At 39.0% G+C, this 20696-nt stretch overlaps 1 protein-coding gene and 1 long non-coding RNA gene across 6 annotated transcripts in view; one reads left to right on the top strand and one right to left on the bottom strand.

Moving 5' to 3' along the window:
* Ptprt (protein tyrosine phosphatase receptor type T) overlaps positions 1-20696 on the top strand; it is a 783764-nt gene that overhangs the window by 182958 nt on the left and 580110 nt on the right. The window lies entirely within an intron of this gene.
* LOC125618983 lies at positions 1085-15868 on the bottom strand. Its single transcript, XR_007350435.1, has 3 exons — positions 15815-15868; positions 10724-10725; positions 1085-1223 (listed from the first exon to the last, which is right to left on the bottom strand). It is a non-coding gene; the product is annotated as an uncharacterized LOC125618983 (long non-coding RNA).

Consider the following 20696-nt stretch of genomic DNA (forward strand, 5'->3'; position numbering starts at 1 on the left):
GAGGTATCATTTCTGCCCAGAGGAATTTACAGGCTGGGTGAAGACTCCAACCAAACAGCAAAAGAGGTAAAACATAAACATGAAGTTGTGTGTTGAAATAGCATACTTCATGGAAGAAGACAGGGTCAGCATCAAATAGCAGTGTTCTCAGAATAATGCAGGGCAGTGTGGTTCTCAAAGTGTGGTCCCTGGACTAGCATTATCAGTGTTGCTAGAAATTAAATGTTTGTCTTCCCCCCAAATTTATATATGTTGAAACCTAATCCTCAGTGTGCTGGTCAGGAGGTGGAGGATTTGGAAGGTGATGATGTCATAAGTCTCGTAACAGAGACTCCAGAGAGCTCCTTTGCTCCTTTGCTGTGTAAGGACACAGCAAGGAGATGGGTCTGTGAACCAGGAACTGGGCCTTCACCAGGTACCTGATTTAGTGACACCTTGATATTTGTACTTTCCTGTCTCTAGGACTATTAAAAAATAAATTCTGTTGTTTATCAGCTACCTACCTTATGATATTCTGCTATAGCCACCCAAATGAATTAAGACAGATATCACCCGGAGAATTATTATAAATGAAAATACTCTGAACTAGTTTCTTGACCCAGTGAATCAGAAATGCTGGGAGTTTGGCCTGGGAGTCTGTGCTTTAAGGAGCCCCCTGACCCATGTGGATGCACAGCCAAATGGAAGAATCGCTGATATGCAGTGACACCTGACCTGGCCCCTCTATAAATGCCCTTTATGTAATATGATCCTTAAGGCGGCTCTGAGAGGTAGATGGGGGGGGATTATATTCAGAGTTATGAGATCAAGGTCACAGTTTATTTAAGTTCTTAGAGGTAAGTCTTCTGACTTAAGGAACTCTCACCCTATGGTTTATTTATTTATTTTTTATTTATATGTGACAGCGGAATGCATTACAATTCTTATTACACATATACAGCACAATTTTTCATATCTCTGGCTGTATACAAAGTATATTCACACCAATTCATGTCTTCATACCTGTACTTTGGATAATAATGACCATCACGTTCCACCATCATTTATCACTCCATGCCCCTCCTTTCCCCTCCAACCCCTCTGCCCTATCTAGAGTTCCTCTGTTCCACCCATGCTTCCTCTCCCTATCCCACTATGAATCAGCTTCCTTATATCAGAGAAAACATTTGGAATTTGGTTTTTTGGGATTGGCTAACTTCACTGAGCAATATCTTCTCTAACTCCTGTGGTTTGATGGAGTTTTTGGCTGTGGAGTTTTTTCAAGTGTCTTTTTGAAGGTGGGATTGGGTAATCATGGAGACCAGCTGAGAATGAATGGCTGCCTCAGTCCTTTTCATCAAACACTTACTGAGTTTTTCATCAAGTGTTTCATCAAGCACTTACTATGTGCTGAACTCTGTTCTAGTCCTGGGTGGCAGAGGTTGGCTTAGTAAGGACCTGCTAGGAGCAGGCAGAGGCTCTGCAGCAGGAAGTCACAGGCTCAAGTGCATCTCAGTTCATCAAGGCAGGTAGGCATGTGTTCTGGTTCTACCAGGACGAAGGAGACACTGACAAGGTACCCCCTCAGGGCACTAGGAGCAGAGTCAACCCCTTGAGCAAGAGGATTGTCAAGGGTTTGGCTTCAGAGTATCTCAGACCAAAAGGTTGGAGTTTGGAGCAGGACTCCTAGCCGGTTACACTGGAACCTAGATAGACCATCATGTGGGATTCCAGGAATGTGACAATGGGGAAAGGGAGTCTAAAGTGACATGCCAGGCTTCTGGTTCAGATGACTGAGAGGTGAGTGGCAGAACCATTTCCTGAGATGGAAAACACAAAAGATGGGCAGAGGAGTAGTTTGAGCTGTAATATGTTGTGCTGGAGGTGAAGGTGAGTATCAGGTAAGGGGGACCCACAGAGGGACTAGGTGACTGCCTCCTCTTCCATGAGAACCTCCTGATTTCACCTGGACTTTAGGATCAGAGATACATCTTCATACTAACAAAAGTGATTTAATTCCCAGTATTTATGCCATTCCCTTGAAATACTTCATTCATTTTTTGGTGGTGTTCATCATTTGGTTCCTTGTTCTCATTCTAATCATTCATCATCTTTTCTGGAAATGCAGGCCTTGGGGCAAAGGCAATCATGCGTATCCAAGTGCTTTGAAAAGCTCAAAATGCTCTTTAGATGCCTATAATGAAATAAATAATTATTTCTTGCTGTTGTTGTTATGGAAGTTATGATTATGAATTGTTATATGAAAACAAGGAGTCCAATTCTCAGGACTGATTGGCACCTCAAAAGGAGACCAACTTTTGTTATTCTTCCCTATCTGATGGGAAATCCCATTTCAGGACACGATACTCATATTGTAGTCTGGACTCTCAGAGGTGTTCTTGTCTAGAACATTGGATGGTTTCCTCTAGCACATCCTCACAGCAGACATCCAGAGGATGATAGGAATTGGGTCCAGGAGAGCTGAGGGGTGTCCATCTCTGCCTCTGATAGTACGTTCACAATCTCTGAGGCAGCCCATTCTGCTCATGGGTTGTGTTATTGTATTCTCTATCCTTTGTCAATGTGGTTATGAATTTTGGGATGAGGTCATACATGGACACTATCCTTTAGGTTCAAAAGAAGAAGGACAGCAGGCAGGCTGCTAGAATTAACTATCTGGAGTTCACAGAAGAACCAAGGGAAGTGACATTGAAAATGATTGCCAAGGTCAGTAACTGGGGAAAGCAAGTGAGATGATGAAAAATATAGACACTGTGATTCAACTTGGACTTCCATCTCTTCTGTTAAGTACCACTTTTAATAGTCTGGACACCTGTGTACTTATGTCTTAAAATTATCATCTAACATCAGACAGAGATAACTTCCTCATTGTTGCCCCAGATCTGCCTCTATACAACACCCATGTATAGGTCCTGATTTTGCTTCCTGGAAATATTCCTTCTCATTAAAAAAAAAAGAAAAAGAAAAAAGATCTTCAGCAACCTAAAGTGTCTCTCTTCTGACCTGGAAACCTCTTTTCTTTCTCCCCCAAAGCCCTTCTTGAACTAGTCCCCAGGTAGCTCTCTTCACATCATTATAGGATCACAAATCAGCAATACCATAAACCAAGTGATTGTACATCTCTCATGTGATTGCTTGCTCCTGGGAATCAAAGACCCCGTTGCTTGAGAGCCCACTTCATTGTCGTCTTGAAGAATGCCAATTCTCCAAGTGAAAGTGTCTTTGTACAGCCAGAGATGCCACATCCATTGCTGATTCAGGGGACTCTATTCCCTTCACCTGAGGGTTGATTGCATGTTATATTTTATTTACATATTTACGGATTTCTACTTGAAGTGATATGTGTCTAGCTCTCTCTTTTCTCCAGAGGGATAAAAAGAAGGAATTCAAATTGCTGAGCTCAATGAAGGGAGAGTCATCATTAAAATTTAGTGAAAAGGATATGGGTTTTAGAGCCACAGAGAATCTGTTTTTTATTTCAAGCTGGGTATTTGCTAACTATACGATCTGGGACATTTACTTCACCTTTCTGTGCCTCAGTTTCTTTTATTCCATTGAAGGGAGATTATATTGCATCTTGTCTGTTGGGAGGCTTTGATAAGGCAAGTTACATGCCTAATAGAGAACTCAGAACCCAGAAACTCTTTGATGCACATTATTTAGAAATAAATCTCAGGCCTGGGAAGACAGTGTCAAAACCTAAGCTGATTTCCTTCACTGTGGTGTGATGCACCGTCTTATAGGAAGAATTTCTCTGGTTGCCACTCTGTGTACTTTTTCCAAACAGAGGTGGTTTAGCACAGAAGCTCTGATCACTGAAGGAGGAGTGGGATATTTGTGGCTGTTTGGGTATCATGTAGTCCTCAATATGTAGCTATAATAGTACCTGATGATGGGGGTGGGGGAGTGGGAAGGATGGGATGATACCAGCTCTTAATTCTGTTTTTAGTAACAAGTAAAAGAGAAAAACATGTTATCCATACCCTTCTCTTCTGGAAGGTCAAGGTGTGTGAGAATGAGACCTTATATGTCTGGAGCAAACAGGGAATGAAAGTAAGTCCTGACCCTCTGCAATGCACTTGACCCTCAGGTGTTCATGCTACTATCCTGCCAATAAAGAAGTCTTCCCCTTCTCTGAGGGGCCAATGGGGTCTGCCTGCAAGTGTCTTTCAGTCTAGGGTGTAGTTCTGTGGCAGAGCAGAGGAAGAGAAAGACAGGAATAATTAAAAGTCTGCAAGATCGAACAAAGTTATGAGTCTGGTGAGAATTTTCCCCCATTTCTCTAAGCTCTGGCTGCATCTTTAAAATGGGGGTAGCATAACTTGGCTTAACTCTCAGGGCTTGGAATTAGAAGTAAATGGAACTTCCTTATTGACAGGATAGTAGCATGAGCACAGATATCCAGCTCTGCCCTGCCATAATCCCAGTGAAATTCATAAATCTTAAGAAAGCATGGCAAGATTATGTAGTAAAAATAAAATCACTATCCCATTCAGAATCAAAGAAATAAAATCAATGGTTTCTACTGAGAAATCTTCAAGATCCTGAGAAACCAAAGAGGGAGAGGTTTCCCATGCATGCTAATCCATGCTCAGAGAGCCATTGCCACTCGTGCAATGCAGGTGAGCCCCTTCTGAAGGTGGCTGCAGAAGGTGGGTATGACCACCACTTCATCAAAAGAGATGGAGCAGGGGTACTGGCTGTTTGTGCGTCCTGCTGCCCTCCTGCCTTCTCAGCTGCTTCCGTCCTTCTTTCTTCCCCTGGAGTATAGGACCATGGGGAAAAGATAAGGGGTGAGGGAGGAAGCTTGCTCTTACCCTGCTCAGTTCTGGGAGCCTTTGTGTTACCCATGAAATGTCTGCGGCACCTGTTGGAGCTGAGGTAACCCTCTCCTCTTCTTGCTGACTCTCTCTCCCTCAATCACACACACAATGTCTTCATGTCTTAGCTTGTAGCCTCTTCCTTTGGTTTATTAAAGAAGAGGATAAAAGGAAAAGCTCTCTCCCTTTAAGCCTATGATTCACAGCCTCAGAGACATCCTCCCCCACCCCATGCCATCTCCTTAGTGTATGAGCTGATTGTGGTGTTGGGTGGGAAGAAGGAGGGTCCAGTTGGGCCCCTCTTCGCCACCTCTGGGAAGAACAGTTGGAAGCCCCTTAGCAGTTCTCAGTAGAAGGCAGCAGAACTTGCTGGTGTTTTACCTGATTATGTAGCCATAGGTAATATTCCAAAGCAACAAGAAAAGTCCTATTAAATGTCCTCCTACTATGTTAGATTTTTCTGCCATTGTCCTTAGAGAGCTGGAGGTGAATTGCAAAAGCAAGATAGCAAATAATCCCCAATCTCTCTTAACATTGAAGGATGAGACTTGAAGAAAAAGTGAACCACAAAGGGTCATTAATGTCAACAAAATCAATATTGCTAGGGCTGGGGCTGTAGTTCAGTGGTAGAGTGCCTGCCTCTCACGTGTGAGGCACTGGGTTCGATCCTCAGCACCACATAAAAATTAATATATTTTTTAAAAAAATCAATGTTGCTTATTTATCAAGCTAACTGGATTTTAAAAAACCCAAATATATTAAAATAAGAGATCAATCACTCCTATAGCTATGAAAAGCTTGAAATGACAAAATGGAGAGAAGGGATGATAGTAGAAATGAAAACAGCAGCCAGCCACACGTGACTACCTTCTACAAGGCTTATCATTTTAAACTGTTCGTATATTACTTGTAGTTCTTGTGGCAACCTTTTGGGGTAGTGATAATGTCCTCCATTGACTGTCTGGGAGGTAGGTGACTTGGCCAAGGCTATACGGTTGCTCAAGTGGCCCAGCTGCAACTAGAACTCTCAGTTAAATCACAATAAAGTTTGTTCGCTTTCTTATGTGAACCCTGGAAATCAGCATCATTATCAAAGCATAGCACACCGTGACCAAGTGGGGTTTATCCCAGGAATGCACTGATGAAAAATCTTGAATATTAGAAAAAACTATTGGTATAAAGCCTCATATCAGTAGGTCAAAGGATAAAAACCATCTGATCCTCTCAAGAGAGGCTGAAAAGTGATTTAAAAAATTCAACCTTCATTACTGATCAGAATTCTTAGTAAGCTAGGAATGGAAAGTCACTTGCTTATTTCAAGCAGAAAATGTTCTTATAGCTGCAAAGCCTAGGAGAATAAACTAACCAAAAAAAAAAAAAAAAAAGCTATTAGAACTGCTAACAGATTTCAGTATTGTGGGCAGACACAAAGCAAATAAACAAAAATCAATAGTCATATGCCAGTAATAACCATTATAAAAATATAATAAAAATGTATCATATTCCCAAATTCAATTAAAATATAAATACTTAGGAGTAAACTAAGAAATGTGCAGAATCTATGTGGGAAATACCCACACCTACAAAATTTTATTGAGGACAATAAAACAAGACTAGAATAAATGGAGCGATATATCATGTTGTAGGATTAGCAAATTTAATACTGCAAAGGTATCAATTCTCCCCAAATTAATTTATGGGCTTAATATAATTGCAATCAAAATCCTAATGGGATTCTTTTTGGAACTTGACAAAATGATTTAAAAATTGATCTGAAAGAAAATACAGGGGAAAATAGTCGAGACCACTTAGAAAAAGTGGTGAGAGCCGGTTGCAGTGGCGCACATCTATAATCCCACCGACCCCGGAGGCAGGGGCAGGAGGATCGCAAGTTCGAGGCCAACCTCAGCAACATAGTGAGGGCCTTAGTAAGACCCTGTCTCAAAATAAAAAATAAAAAGGGCTGGGAATGTGGCTCAGTGGAAAAGTTCCCCTGAGTTAAATCTCCAGAACCACCCCCACCCTAAAAAATAAGAAAAGTGGGAGAAAGGTGGAGGGTGTTTCTCTGCAAGATATCAACATTCATAAGCACTGCAATAATTTAAGCCCAGAAAAAAATACAGTATCTGGTGAAGCTGGATTTTAAAATTAGGGGTGGAGAATTTCTTCACAAATAGTACATGATTAATAAGTGGTACCATGTACAATAATTTGGAAAAATAGGATTTATTGCAGATAATGTATCACAATATGCTAAATAAATTAAGCACCTTCAATTGAAATTAGAAAAAAAACACAAGGATGAAGCATAAATAAAGGACATATTGTTCTTTCATTGAGAAGGACTCTTGGCTCCTCAGAAGCAAAAGCTTGTATTTTGCAAAGTTTACTATACAAAAAGAGAAAAGGAGAAGGAAAAAATCTGTGCCCTATTAGCAATATTTAAGAAACAAATGAGTAAACTGAGTGTGGGAAAATATGTGACAAAATAAGAATAAAGGGAAAGTATCCTTATACATTAAGAGCTCTAACATTAAAATGTAATTATGTTGATAGAAAAAAAAATTCTGAAAGGTATAAAGAGGTAATTGCCAAACAAAATATGAATGGCTTAAAAGCATGGTGAAAGTGTCCAATATCACAGATGATTGAATAAATGTGTTTTTATCTATAATCTCATCAAAGTATACTGTTTTAATGGGGGAATAATCAGCATTGACAAGGAGCAAGAAAGTAGCTCTTGTAGGCTGTTCTGCCGGTGGATAAACTGGCACAGCAGATTTAGAGAACAATTTGCTAATTTTTTCCACCTAACAAAATAATCAGAGCTCTCAAAAAGAGTTTTATACACAGAGGTCATCACTGCATTATTTATAAGGGCAAAAACTTAGAAATCACTTACATGTGCCAACAATAGGAGAATAGTTAAGTAAATTTGGTGCATGCACACAGTGGAATTCTATGCTGATGTTACAAACCATGTCTTTATAGAATCCTAATAGAATGGGTCAATATTCAGGCTGTAAGTTAAAAAAAAATCAGCTTATAAAACTGCATAGATAATTGCTGTCCCAATTTTATGAAATATAAATACACAGCCCATATGTCAGCTGGGGCCAGTGTATCAGTGAGAGCTATACAATATTGACTGAAACTCTATTTCAGATCCTGCGGGTGGAGATAACCAGAGCAGGTGGGCTCCTCTGTGGGTGGTTCTGGGTTCTGGAGCCTTTCTCCATTCCTCCTGGCCACCTAATGGGTGGCCACCTAATGGGTGCAGACAGGGACCTGGGCCCTTCTCACCACTCTCCCCAAACTCTGTGAACACAAGGCTGTTTCCCCAGGCAACACATTTCATTTGGTATTTGGTGGGACCCAGGCAAGAGGTTACATTGTCTCTGATTCAGCAAAATCCTTCTTATAGACCTGAATTTCCTTTCCCCAGGCCACCCTTCCTCTTGGGTCCCATAGATCACCCACAGGTGGAGTGGTCTTTTTTTGGTGGGGGTGGGTAGGGGTACCAGGGATTGAACTCAGGGGCACTCAACCACTGAGCCACATCCCCAGCGTATTTTGTATTTTATTTAGAGACAGGGTATCACTGAGTTGCTTGGTGCCTTACTTTTGCTGAGGCTGGCTTTGAACTTGCCATCTTCCTGTCTCAGCTTCCCGAGCTGCTGGGATTATAGGCATGTGCCTCTGTGCCTGGTTATTGATAGAGCAGTCTTAACCAAATTTTCAGAGCAGCTGACTTTCTCCAAACTCTATTTCCAGGCTCTTCTTTACCTATATTTTGCATTGAGGTGAACACTAAGTAGGATGGGGAGATACCCTGAGGTGAAACACGCTTTCTTTTAGTGGAAACAACCCTCTTTTATGAAATGTATGCCATCTATCTACATTCATGAGCATGTACAAATACATACAATACCAGATACCTGTCTCTCTGCCCATCTGTCTCTTTCTACACACATGCATACATATACACATGTATACACATATCTATGTATATTTAGGTATTGAGATTATGGATCATTGTAAATGCTTTATCTTTGTTTTGCTATACTGCATAACATTTTTACAACTTAAAAGTGGTTTTCACCCTTAGAGTAAAAAAAGGGTACAAATTTTTTTTTTTATAAAATACTATGTAAATGTGAGAGGTTGTGTTTATTGCAGTTAGTGAACCGTTGACATTTTTAGAAGGTTCAGGAACAATCCCAAATTGCTAAGCCCTGGGTTGCAAACCAAGCTTCAGACTCAGTGTTCAGATGGAACAAGGGATAGTCAAATGAGATGTTTGTTTACAGATTCAACTGAGTGTGAATATCCAGGTTAAATCATTAGGGTGCTGGACAGCCTAGGGCAATTTGCTTGATTTCTCGGAAACAGTTTTCCAGTCTTTTAAATGACAATAGTACTGCTTACTTCATTGGGTAGAAATAAGCATCACTATCATTAGTGAAATCTATGAATGCTTTGTGAGGCTGACTTCACTGAATCTTCCTGCAACTCTGCAACAACATGAGGCAGGTGTACCATCCCCGTCACTACTAAGGCCTAGAGAGTTCAGGTGCTTTGCTTGAAGTCAGGAATTGGATTCTAGTGGCGAAAACCTCCGCTAACTCCTGGGTCCTGCACTGAGCCCACCTGGCCGTAGAACTCTGATTGCCTGGTGCAATGCCCAGAACTTGGTAGGGACATCATAAATGGGACCTCACTTTCTCTTTCCTTACCCAGGCCCTCCTTACGGGCATGCACCAAGACCCTCACTGCCGTGAGTCTAAGGGACAAAGGGCGTGCTGCCTGCTGCTTTCTCAAAGGGATCAAGAGGGCTCACCATATTGAGAGGCTGGAGTGTGGCCTCAGCCAAAATGCCAGGCCCAGAGGGTGCCCTGCCCTTCGCAGGCCCTTCTGTGAGACCGAGGTCCTGCTAACTGAGCATGAGAGTCATCAGAGCACACACCTGGCTGGATGAAGACAGGGAATGACTGACTGCACATGTCTGAAAAGAGAACAGCCAAAGTGTTGGTCAGGGTACCAAATCACACTCACCATGGACCGGACCCACAAGTCATTCTGAGGCTTTTGAAGACAGGTGTGGCAGGAGCTGGCAGCAGGGGCGGGGGTCTCTGGGAATCTAGAGGCGAGTGGAGACCATGCGCTACTGCCATGCAGAGTTCACTCTCCCGGTGAGGCTTGAATCCCTAGGAGCTTGTGACGCTTCCTGTGGACCCGATCACTGCAGCCATCTGGGCAGCTGCTGCTTTGGCTCTTTATGTTCGTACTTGGAAAAAAGAAAATGAGAAAAAATTGAAATTTGAAAATAGCTTTTTGAAAATAGGAAACAACCCATATTCCAAATGAATATGTATCTTTGCTTGTGCATACTTCCTTGCTATTATTGACCCCATTCTTATGAAGTTACGCCCTGTGTGCCATGTATAGTCCCCACCTGTCCCTCCACATCAGAAAGTAAATAATTCATTGGTTTCTTAAGGAGTTTCCACTTTTGCTTTAACTCCATAGTGTCCCATAGAGTCAAATTACCCTAATTTGCTAAACCATTCCTCTGTGGTTGAATATTTAGGCATTTCCAAAATGTCACCATCTTCTTGTCTTCTTAAAGCATTCGGCTTGAATGACTACATTTCAAGGAGCAAGGTATTAAAAGATAGAGATATTATTTTATGCCTTTTGCTCCCTTTCATAGATTGCCTTCATTGAAACAATGCTGCTCTTTGATGGTATGAGCAGTTTTAGTATAAACTTGCCAGAATCGTGTGCTCTTGTTTTTAGTTTTGTCCATTTCAGAGTCACAAGTGTCTTCAGCCTGCATTAATTCACTTCTGTCCATAACCCTCTCTTCTGCATTCTTCTGTACCTGGCTCACCTGTGCCAACCACTCGCATCTCTTCTCCTTTCCTCCTATATACCGTGGCTTGGGCTGGGGATGTATCTCAGTGGTAGAGCAGGAGATCAGTATGTTCAGTTCTCTGGGTTTGGTCCTCAGCACCACAAACAATAACAGCCACCCCAAAGCCCGTGGCCAAGATCTTTCCTGCCTCAGGGCCTTTACCTGAGCAATTCTCTGCCCCTGTAATCCTCTCCCCATCCACACTCTGAACTAGCTAACTCACCATTATCATTCATATGCCCTTTAAAAGTCACTTCATAGAGGATCTTATGTGACACACTTGACCTCAGTAAATAACCTCCTTTTTAACCATTTAAAACACTGTTCACAAAACATATCCACATTTGTCATCATCCACTTCTTTGTGTGCCCCTTGGCTTATCACAGGACCCTTCCATTAAATTACATTCAAGGACAACACTCTTTTCTCTTCTGGTCACCAGTGCCTGGAATCATACAGGACTCCTAGGAACTCAGAAGATAAGGTGTTTAGTGCTTGCAGGTTGTGAAGATGTGCATTCACACAGGGGAAAAGTGGAAAATTAGAAAAATACATAGAGGAAAATTACAACAACCCAACATCATTCAGCAATTAGCAACTGTTTCCAAGTTGGTGTTTTAGTGAGTTCATGTCTTATGTTAGTCAATATGGGTTATTTTGGTCTTTAATAGATGGTGAGGTTTTGAGTTTGTTTTCCAAATATTGAAACCCATTATCTCAGCACCATTAGTAGAAGAAACTCACAGTGAGATGCAGAAGGAGGGGGAGGAAGTCTCTTGGGGAAAAGAGAAGGGAGAAACCTTGGTTCTGATGCAAAGAAGCTTTGCAGCTATAAGAGGGCTGGTGGACATGGAGCAGACACCCAGGGGAACTCGTTCTAGGAGAGTTTCATCCCAACCAAGTGGCTAGCCCCTGTGTTCCCAGAGCTTTTACATCCCCATATTTCCAGTGTACTTTCCAAGCACCGTCCCTATCGATCTTAGTGACCCTCAGACTAGCTCAGGAGCACAGAGGCTCTGCAGACTTACATAATCTTCCCAAAGTCTCACATCTCACAATGGCTGTGAAATTGCATCTCCTGACCCCCAGTCTCCCCTACCCCTGCCCTCCTCTGCTACAGAAGATTTCCATGTGTCTGAATTGTGGATTAACCTGATTGTTTGGGGGAAAGGTGGGGGCCGTGGGATGGAGGAGGGAGGAGCTCTGATTAATTGAATGTGTGTTTTTTTTATTTGAAGATTAAGCAGCAAATCCATTTAAACTTGACCAAGACTCTTTTATATAGGATGGTATATGAACTAAACACAATAAAATTGAGCCCAGAGGAAAATCCCCAAGAAGGAAGAAGTCAATAACGTGACCCTTAATTGCCTTTTAGAGTTGGTACTTGCACTTGGCTATCTCCACACCCATCTAGAGCACTTGATCAAAGGCTTGGCGTCAAAGACATCCACAGGCCCCTCACAGGCTGTAAATGGCCACTTTCTGTCTTGAACACAGATAACTTCACACTCCCTGAGGACAGATCTCTGCATCTGCTGTGCTTCCTGTAGTTTGATAAATGGATGCGTGTACATCCTCACTTAGGCCTGGGTCTCAGGGTCATGATACCTATATTATAGGGAGTTTAGGGTACAGAAGGAATGGGTAATGGGGATGCCACTCAAGAGTATGGCACTTAATTTTGGCCATGTATTTTCAAAGATATTAGATGAAAGTTATTACCTAGGAGAGTTTTGGGAATGAGACAAGTGATTGTGTCATGATATGAGCAGGCTGAGGATGATGACTAGGACATTTTCTCACAAGTTATAGAGGCTTCTGCTGCCTAGAGTTGCTCAGAATTCCACTGTACCTGGTGGAAAGTCAAGACAGGTGTTCACATCTTATGGGCATTTTGTAGAAATGATGAATGAACTTATGTTTTGTTATTTTTATTTAGGAAAATTCAGAAAAATACTAAAGAGGAATGTAAAAGTCATTCATAACTCCACCATTTGGAGAGAACCTCTTTGAATTATTTTTTATGGTGCTGCCATTTCTTTTTTTAATGTATTTATTCTAATTTGTTACACATGACAGCAGAATGCATTTCAATTCATAGTACACATACAGAGAACATTTTTCATATCTCTGGTAGTACACAAAGTAGATTCACACCATTCATGTCTTCATACGTGTACTTAGGGTAATGACGTCCACCTCATTCCACCATCTTTCCTACCCCTCTGTGCTCTCCCTTTTTCTCCCTCCTCTTTGCCCTATCTAAAGTTCCTCCATTTCTCCCATGCTCCCCCCATCCCCATTATGGATCAGCATCCATATATCAGAGAAAACATTTTGCATTTGGTTTGGGGGGATTGGCTTACTTCACTTAGTTTATTCTCCAGCTCCATCCATTTACCTACGAATGACATGCTTTTATTCTCTTTTAATGCTGAGTAATATTCCATTGTGTATATATACTTCATCTATTTATCCATTCATCTATTGAAGGGCATCTAGGTTGGTTCCACAATTTAGCTATTGTGAATTGTGATGCTATAAACATTGATGTGGCTGTGTCCCTGTAGTATGCTGTTTTTAAGTCCTTTGAGTATAAACCCAGGATTGGGTAAATGGATCAACCAATATGGAAAGCAGTATGGAGATTCCTTGGTGGTGCCATTTCTAAATATTTTAGGTATCTCCATACTGATTTTCATAGTAGTTGTACTAATTTAAATTCCTAACAGAAATTCATAAATTCATAAATGTTCCTTCTTCCCCTTTTTATCACCAGCAGTTATTACTATTTATATTGATGACTGATTTCTAACTGAAATCTCAGACAAATTTGATTTGCATTTTTCTGACTGCCAAAGATTTCAAACATTTTTTCATATGTTTATTGGCCACTTGTATGTTTTCTTTGCAGAAATGTCTGTCTAGCTCATTTGCCCATTTATTGGTTGGATTATTTGTGGTTTTGTATGTGTGTGTATGTGTGCATGTTCAGTTTTTCAAGTTCTTTATATATCCTGAATATTAATTATCTGTCAAAAGAGCAGTTATCAAAGATTTTCTCCCATGCTCTCCCTTGATGCTCTCAATTTTCCATTGCCATGCAGAAGATTTTTAATTCGATACTATTCCATTTCTTAAATCTTGGTAATGGTTGCTGAGATTAGGGGTCCCACAGAGAAAGTCAATGTCTACATCTATATGTTGGGGTGATTTCCTTTAGCTGTTATGAAGTTTCTGGTATAATTCCTAAGTCTTTGTTTCACTTTGAGTAGACTTTTGTGCAGAGTGAGAGATAGGGATCTAGTTTCATTCTTCTACATATGGATAGCTAGTTTTTCCAATACTACTTCCTGAAGGCTCTTCCGTGGCTTTGTCAGGCATCAGATGACTATATCTGTGTAGGTTTGTCTCTGCATATTCTATTCTATTCCATTGGTCTATTTTTTTATGCCAACCCCAAGCTATTTTATTTCTGTATCTCTATAGGTTAATTTAAAGGTGGGTATTGTGATGTCTTCAGCCATATTTTTATTGCTCAGAATTGCTTTGACTAGTCTTGGTCTTTTATTCTTCCAAGTGAAATTTAGGACAGTTTTTTTCTAGTTTTGTGAAAAATGTCATTGATATTTTGATGTAAATTACATTGAGTCTTTAGATCCCTTTAGTAGTATGGCCATTTTGACAATATTAATTCTATCCAAGAACATGAAATGTCTTCACATTTTTTAATGTCCTTATCTATTTCTTTGTTTAGTTATATATAGTTTTCTTTGCAGAGGAGTTTCATCTTCTTTTTTATTAATTTATTTATATTAATTAGGTTTATATGGCAGCAGAATGCATTTTGATTCATTGTACACAATAACAGCACAACTTTTCATTTCACAGGTTGTATACAATGTAGTATCGCATCCTATGTGCAGTCATACATGTACCTACAATAATGATGTCCATATCATTCCACCATCTTTCCTGCCCCCATGCACCCACCCCACTCCTCCCTCCACTTTGACCACAGTGTCTCCATTTTTTCCATTCCCCCCCACCCCTCTGCCTTATGGATCATCATCCACTTATTAGAGAGAACTTTTGGCCTTTGTTTTTTTAGGATTGGCTTACTTCACTTAGCATGATATTCTTCAACTCCATCCATTTACGTTCAAATGCCATGATTTTATTCTCTTTTAATGAGTAATATTTCATTGTGTATATGTACCACATTTTCTTTATCCATTCATCTATTGAAGGGCATCTAGGTTGCTTTCACAGTTTAGCTATTGTGAATTGAGCTGCTATAAACATTGAAGTGGCTGTGTTACTGTAGTATACTGATTTTAAGTCCTTCTGATATAGATGGAGGAGTGGGATAGCTGGGTCAAATGGTGGTTCCATTCCAAGTTTTCTAAGGAATCTCCATACTACTTTCCAGATTGGTTGAACCAATTTGCAGTTCCACCAGCAATGTATGAGTGTGCCTTTTCTCCCACATCCTCACCAACACTTATTGTTGTCTGTATTCTTGATAACTGCCATCCTTACTAGTGTGAAATGAAATTTTAGAATAGTTTTGATTTGCATTTCTCTAATTACTAGAGATATTGAACATTTTTTCCTATATTTGTTGATCAAATGTATATCTTCTTCTGAGAATATCTGTTCAGCTCCTTAGCTCTTTATTGGTTGCGTTGTTTGGTTTTTTGGCATTACGTTTTTTGAGTGAGTACTTTTTAAAAATTCGTTTTTTAAAAAAATTGTTATATATGACAGCAGAATGCATTACAATTATATTATACATATAGAGCACAATTTTTCATATCTCTGGTTGTACATAAAGTAGATTCATACCTTTCTTGTCTTCATACATGTACTTAGGGTGATAATATCCATCTCATTCCACCATCTTTCCCATGCCCCCTCCCTTCCCCTCTCTCCCCTTTGCCCTATCTAGAGTTCATCTAATCCTCCCATGCCCCCCAACTACATTATGAATCAGCATCCTTAAATCAGAGAAAACATTTGGCATTTTTTTTTTTAGATTGGCTAACTTCACTTAGCATGATGTTGTCCAACTCTATTTATTTACCTGCAAATGCCATGATTTTATTCTCCTTTAATGCCAAATAATATTCCAGTGTGTGTGTGTGTGTGTGTGTGTGTGTATGTGTGTGTGTATCACATTTTCTTTATCCATTCATCTACTGAAGGGCATCTAGGTGGGTTCCACAGTTTAGCTATTGTGAATTGTGCTGCTATAAACATTAGTGTGGCTGTGTCCCTGTAGTATGCTGATTTTAAGTCCTTTGAATATAGACTGAGGAGAGGAACAGCTGGGTCAAAATGGGTTTCCATTCCCAGTTTTCAGTAATCTCCATACTGCTTTCCATATTAGCTGCACCAATTTGCAGTCCCACTAGCAATGTATGAGTGTGCCTTTTCCCCCATATCCTCACAAACACTTTTTATTGTTTGTATTCTTAATAGCTACCATTCTGATTGGAGTGAGATAAAATCTTAGAGTGGTTTTGATTTGCATTTCTCTATTTGCAGGAGATGTTGAACATTTTTTCATATATTTGTTGATTGATTGTATATCCTTTTCTGAGAAGTGTCTGTTCAGTTTGTTGGCCCATGTATTGATTGGATTATTTGTTTCTTGCTATTAAGATTTTTGAGTTCTTTATATGTCCTAGAGATTAGTGCTCTATCTGATGTGCATTTGGTAAAAATTTGTTCCCAAAATGTAGGCTCTCAATTCACCTCATTGATTGTTTCTCTTGCTGGGAAGAAGCTTTTTAGTTTAAATTCTTCTTATTTATTAATTCTTGATTTTATTTCTTGCACTTTAGGAGTCTTTTTAAGGAAGTTGGGGCCTAATCTGATGTGATGAACTTTTTCCTCTATGAGGTGCAGGGCCTCTGGACTAATTCCTAGGTCCTTGATCCACTTTGAGTTGATTTTTTGTGCATGGTGAGAGATAGGGGTTTATTTTCATTTTGCTTCATATGGATTTCCAGTTTTGCCAGCACAATTTGTTGAAGAGGCTATCTTTTCTCCAATGTATGTTTTTTGCACCTTTTTTCTAGTATGAGATAATTATATATATGTATGTTTGTTTCTGAGTCTTCTATTCTGTACTCTTGGTCTACATGTCTGATTTTGTGCCAGTACCATGATGTTTTTGTTACTATAGCTTTGTGGTATAGTTTAAGTTCTGATAGTGTGATGCCTCCTATTTCACTCTTTGGTTATTCTGGGTCTTTTATTTTTCCAAATGAATTTCATGATTGCTTTTTCTAATTCTATAAAGAATGACAATGGGATTTTAATTGGAATCACATTTAATCTGTATAGTGCTTTGAGTAGTATTTGGGTAGTATTTTGACAATATTAATTTTGCCTATCCAGGAGCATGGGAGATCTTTCCATCTTCTAAGGTGTTCTCCAATTTCTTTTGTTAGCATTCTGTAGTTTTCATTGTAGAGGTCTTTCACCTCTTTTGTTAAGTTGATTCCCAAGAATTTTTCTTTCTGAGGTTATTATAAATGGGGTAGTTTTCCTAATTTCTCTTTCAGAAGATTTATCACTAATGTATAGAAATGCATTTGATTTATGGTTATTGATTTTATATCCTGCTACATTGCTGAATTCATTAATTAATCCTAGAAATTTTCTGGTGGTGTTTTTTGGATCTTCTAAATATAGAGTCATGTCATCAGCAAATAATGATAGTCTGAGTTATTCTTTTCCTATTTGTATTCCTTTAATTTCTTTCATCTGTCTAATTGCCTTGGATAGAGTTTCAAGGACTGTGTTGAATAAAAGTGGTGAAAGAGGGCATCCCAGCCTTGTTCCAGTTTTTAGAGGTAATGCCTCCAGTTTTTTGCCATTTACAATGATGTTGGCCTTGGGTTTAGCATAGATAGGTTTTACAATGTTGAGGTATGTTCCTAGTATTGCTAGTTTTTCTAGTGTTTAAACATGAAAGGATGCTGTATTTTGTCAAATGCTTTCTCTGCATCAATTGATATAATCATAGTATTATATTTATTGATTTCCATATGTTGAACCAACCTTGCATCCTTGGAATGAACCCCACTTGGTCATAGGACACTATTTTTTTAATATGTTTATGTATGCGATTTGCCAGAATTTTATCGAGAATTTTTGCATCAATGTTCATTAGGGATATTGGTCTGAATTTTTTTCCTTGATGTGTCTGTGCCTGGTTTTGGTATCAGGATGATGCTAGCTTCATAGAATTTCTATTTCATGGAATAATTTGAGGATTATTGGTATTAATTCTTCTTTGTAGGTCTTGTAGAAACCAGCTGCGAATCTGTCTTGTCCTGGGCTTTTCTTGGTTGGTAGGCTTTTGATGGTGTCTTCTATTTCCTTGCTTGAAATTTTGATTTTGTGCCAGTTTAAATTGTGTATGTCCTGTTGACTCAGTTTGGGTTGATCATATGCGTCTAGAAATTTGTCAGTATCTTTGAGGTTTTCTATTTTACTGGAATATAAATTTTCAAAATGGTTTCAAATTGTCTTCTGTATTACAATAGTGTCTGTCATGATAATTTCTTTTTGATCACAAATTTCAGTGATTTGAGTTTTCTCTCTTCTTTTCATTACAGTGGCTAAGGGTTTGTCAATTTTATTTATTTTTTCGAAGAACTATCTTTTTGTTCTGTCAATTTTTTGAACTGTTTCTTTAGCTTTAATTTCATTGATTTCTGCCCTAATTTTAATTGTTTCCTGTCTTCTACTACTTTTGGTGTTGGTTTGTACTTCTTTTTCTAGGGCTTTGAGCTGTTTGGTTGTTTATTTGTTGACTTTTTCTTCTTTTAATGAATGAACTCCATGCAATGAACTTTCCTTTTAGCACTGCCTTCATAGTGTCCCAGAGATTTTGATAAGTTGTATCAGAGTTCTCCTTTATCTCTAAGAATTATTTTTTGGGGGGTGCCAGGGATTGAACTCAGGGGCACTCAACCACTGAGCCACATCTCCATACCTATTTTGTATCTTATTTAGAGACAGGGTCTCACTGAGTTGCTTAGTGCCTCATTGTTGCTCAGGCTGGTTTTGAACTCCCAGTCCTCCTGTCTCAGCCTCCCTAGTTTCTGCAATTATAGGTGTGTGCCACCGCGCCTGGCTCTCTTAAGTTTTTTTTAAATCTCCTCCCTGATGTCTTCTGTTATCCATGCATCATTCAATAGCATATTGTTTTGTCTTCAGGTGTTGGAGTAGCTTCTCTTTTTAATTTTATCATTGATTTCTAATTTTATTCCATTATAGTCAGATAGAATGCAGGGTTGTATCTCTATTTTTTTTTTTTTTGTATTTGCCAAGACTTGCTTTGTGGCATAACATATGATCTATTTTGAAGAAGTTTCCATTTGCTTCTGGGAAGAAAGTGTATTCACTTGTTGATGTATAGAATTTTCTATATACGTCTGTTAAGTCCAAATTATTGATTGTATTATTGGGTTCTGTAGTTTCTTTGTTTAGTTTTTGTTTGGAAGATCTTCCAGTAGTGAGGAAGATGTATTAAAGTCACCTAGTATTATTATGTTATGGTCTATTTAGTTCTTAAGGTTTTTTTTTTTTTTTGACATACATAGATGACCCATTGTTTGGGCATAGATATTTATTTATTGTTATGTCTTGTCGATCTGTGAATATCTTAAGCAGTATGAAATGTCCTTCTTTATCCTTTTTCACTAGCTTTGGTTCGAAGTCCACTTTATCTGATATGAGGATGGAAACCCCTGCTTGTTTACATGGTCCATGTGAGTGGTACGTTTTTCCCTACCCTTTCACCTTCATTCTGTGGATATCTTTTCCTAAGATGAGTCTCTTGAATGCAACTTATTGTTGGGTCTTTCTTTTTAATCCAACCTGTCAGTCTTTGTCTTTTAATTGATGAATTTAGGTCATTTACATTCAGGTTTATTATTGAAATAGTATTTGTATTCCCAGACTTTTTGATTTATTTTTGGTTTTTTAACTTTACTTGTTTTCTCCTTTGATTGGACTTTCCTCTGGTGTAGTTCCTCCCTTTGTTGATTTTCATTACTGTTTTTCATTTCCTCCTCTTGGAATATTTTGCTGAGGATGTTCTGTAATACAGGCTTTCTAATTGTAAATTCTTTTAACATTTTGTTTATCATGAAACATTTTTATTTTTTCATCAAATATGAAACTTAATTTTGCTGGATATAAGATTCATGGCTCACATCCATTTTCTTTTAGAGCTTGTGATATATTGTTCCAGGATCTCCTGGCTTTGAGGGTCTGGGTTGAAAAACTTGCTGAGATGCAAATTGGTCTCCTCCTATATGTGATCTGATTCCTCTCTCTTGTGTCCTTTTATATTTTATCCTAATTCTGTATGCTAGGCATTTTCATGATAATGTTCCTTGATGTAGATCTGTTGTAATTTTGTACATTTGGTATCCTGTAGGCCTCTTGTATTTGATTTTCCGATTTATTCTTCATGTTTGGGAAATTTTCTGATATTATCTCATTGAAGAGATTGTGCATTACTTTGATTTGAAACTCTGTGCCTTCCTCTATCCCAATAAATCTTAGATTTGGTCTTTTGATGCTGTCTCATAATTCTTGGAAGTTCTTTTCATGGTTTCTGACCATCTTCACTGTGTGGTCAACTTTATTTTCCAAGATTGTATACTTTGGGATGGTGATATAGTTCAGTTGGTAGAGTGCTTGCCTTGCAGGCACAGGCCCTGGGTTCAGTGCCCAGCACCACACACACACACACACACACACATACACATTGTATACTTTGTCTTCATTATCTGACATTCTGTCTTCCAAGTGATCTAGTCTGTTGGTGATGCTTTCTTTTGAGTTTTTTTTTTTTTAAATTTGGTTTATTATTTTCTTCATTTCAAGGGTTTCTGATTTTTTTTTTCAGAATCTCTCTTTCTTA

This window comes from Marmota marmota, unplaced genomic scaffold (assembly GCF_001458135.2).
Source record: "Marmota marmota marmota unplaced genomic scaffold, marMar, whole genome shotgun sequence".
In the NCBI taxonomy this organism is placed as follows: Eukaryota; Metazoa; Chordata; class Mammalia; order Rodentia; family Sciuridae; genus Marmota; species Marmota marmota.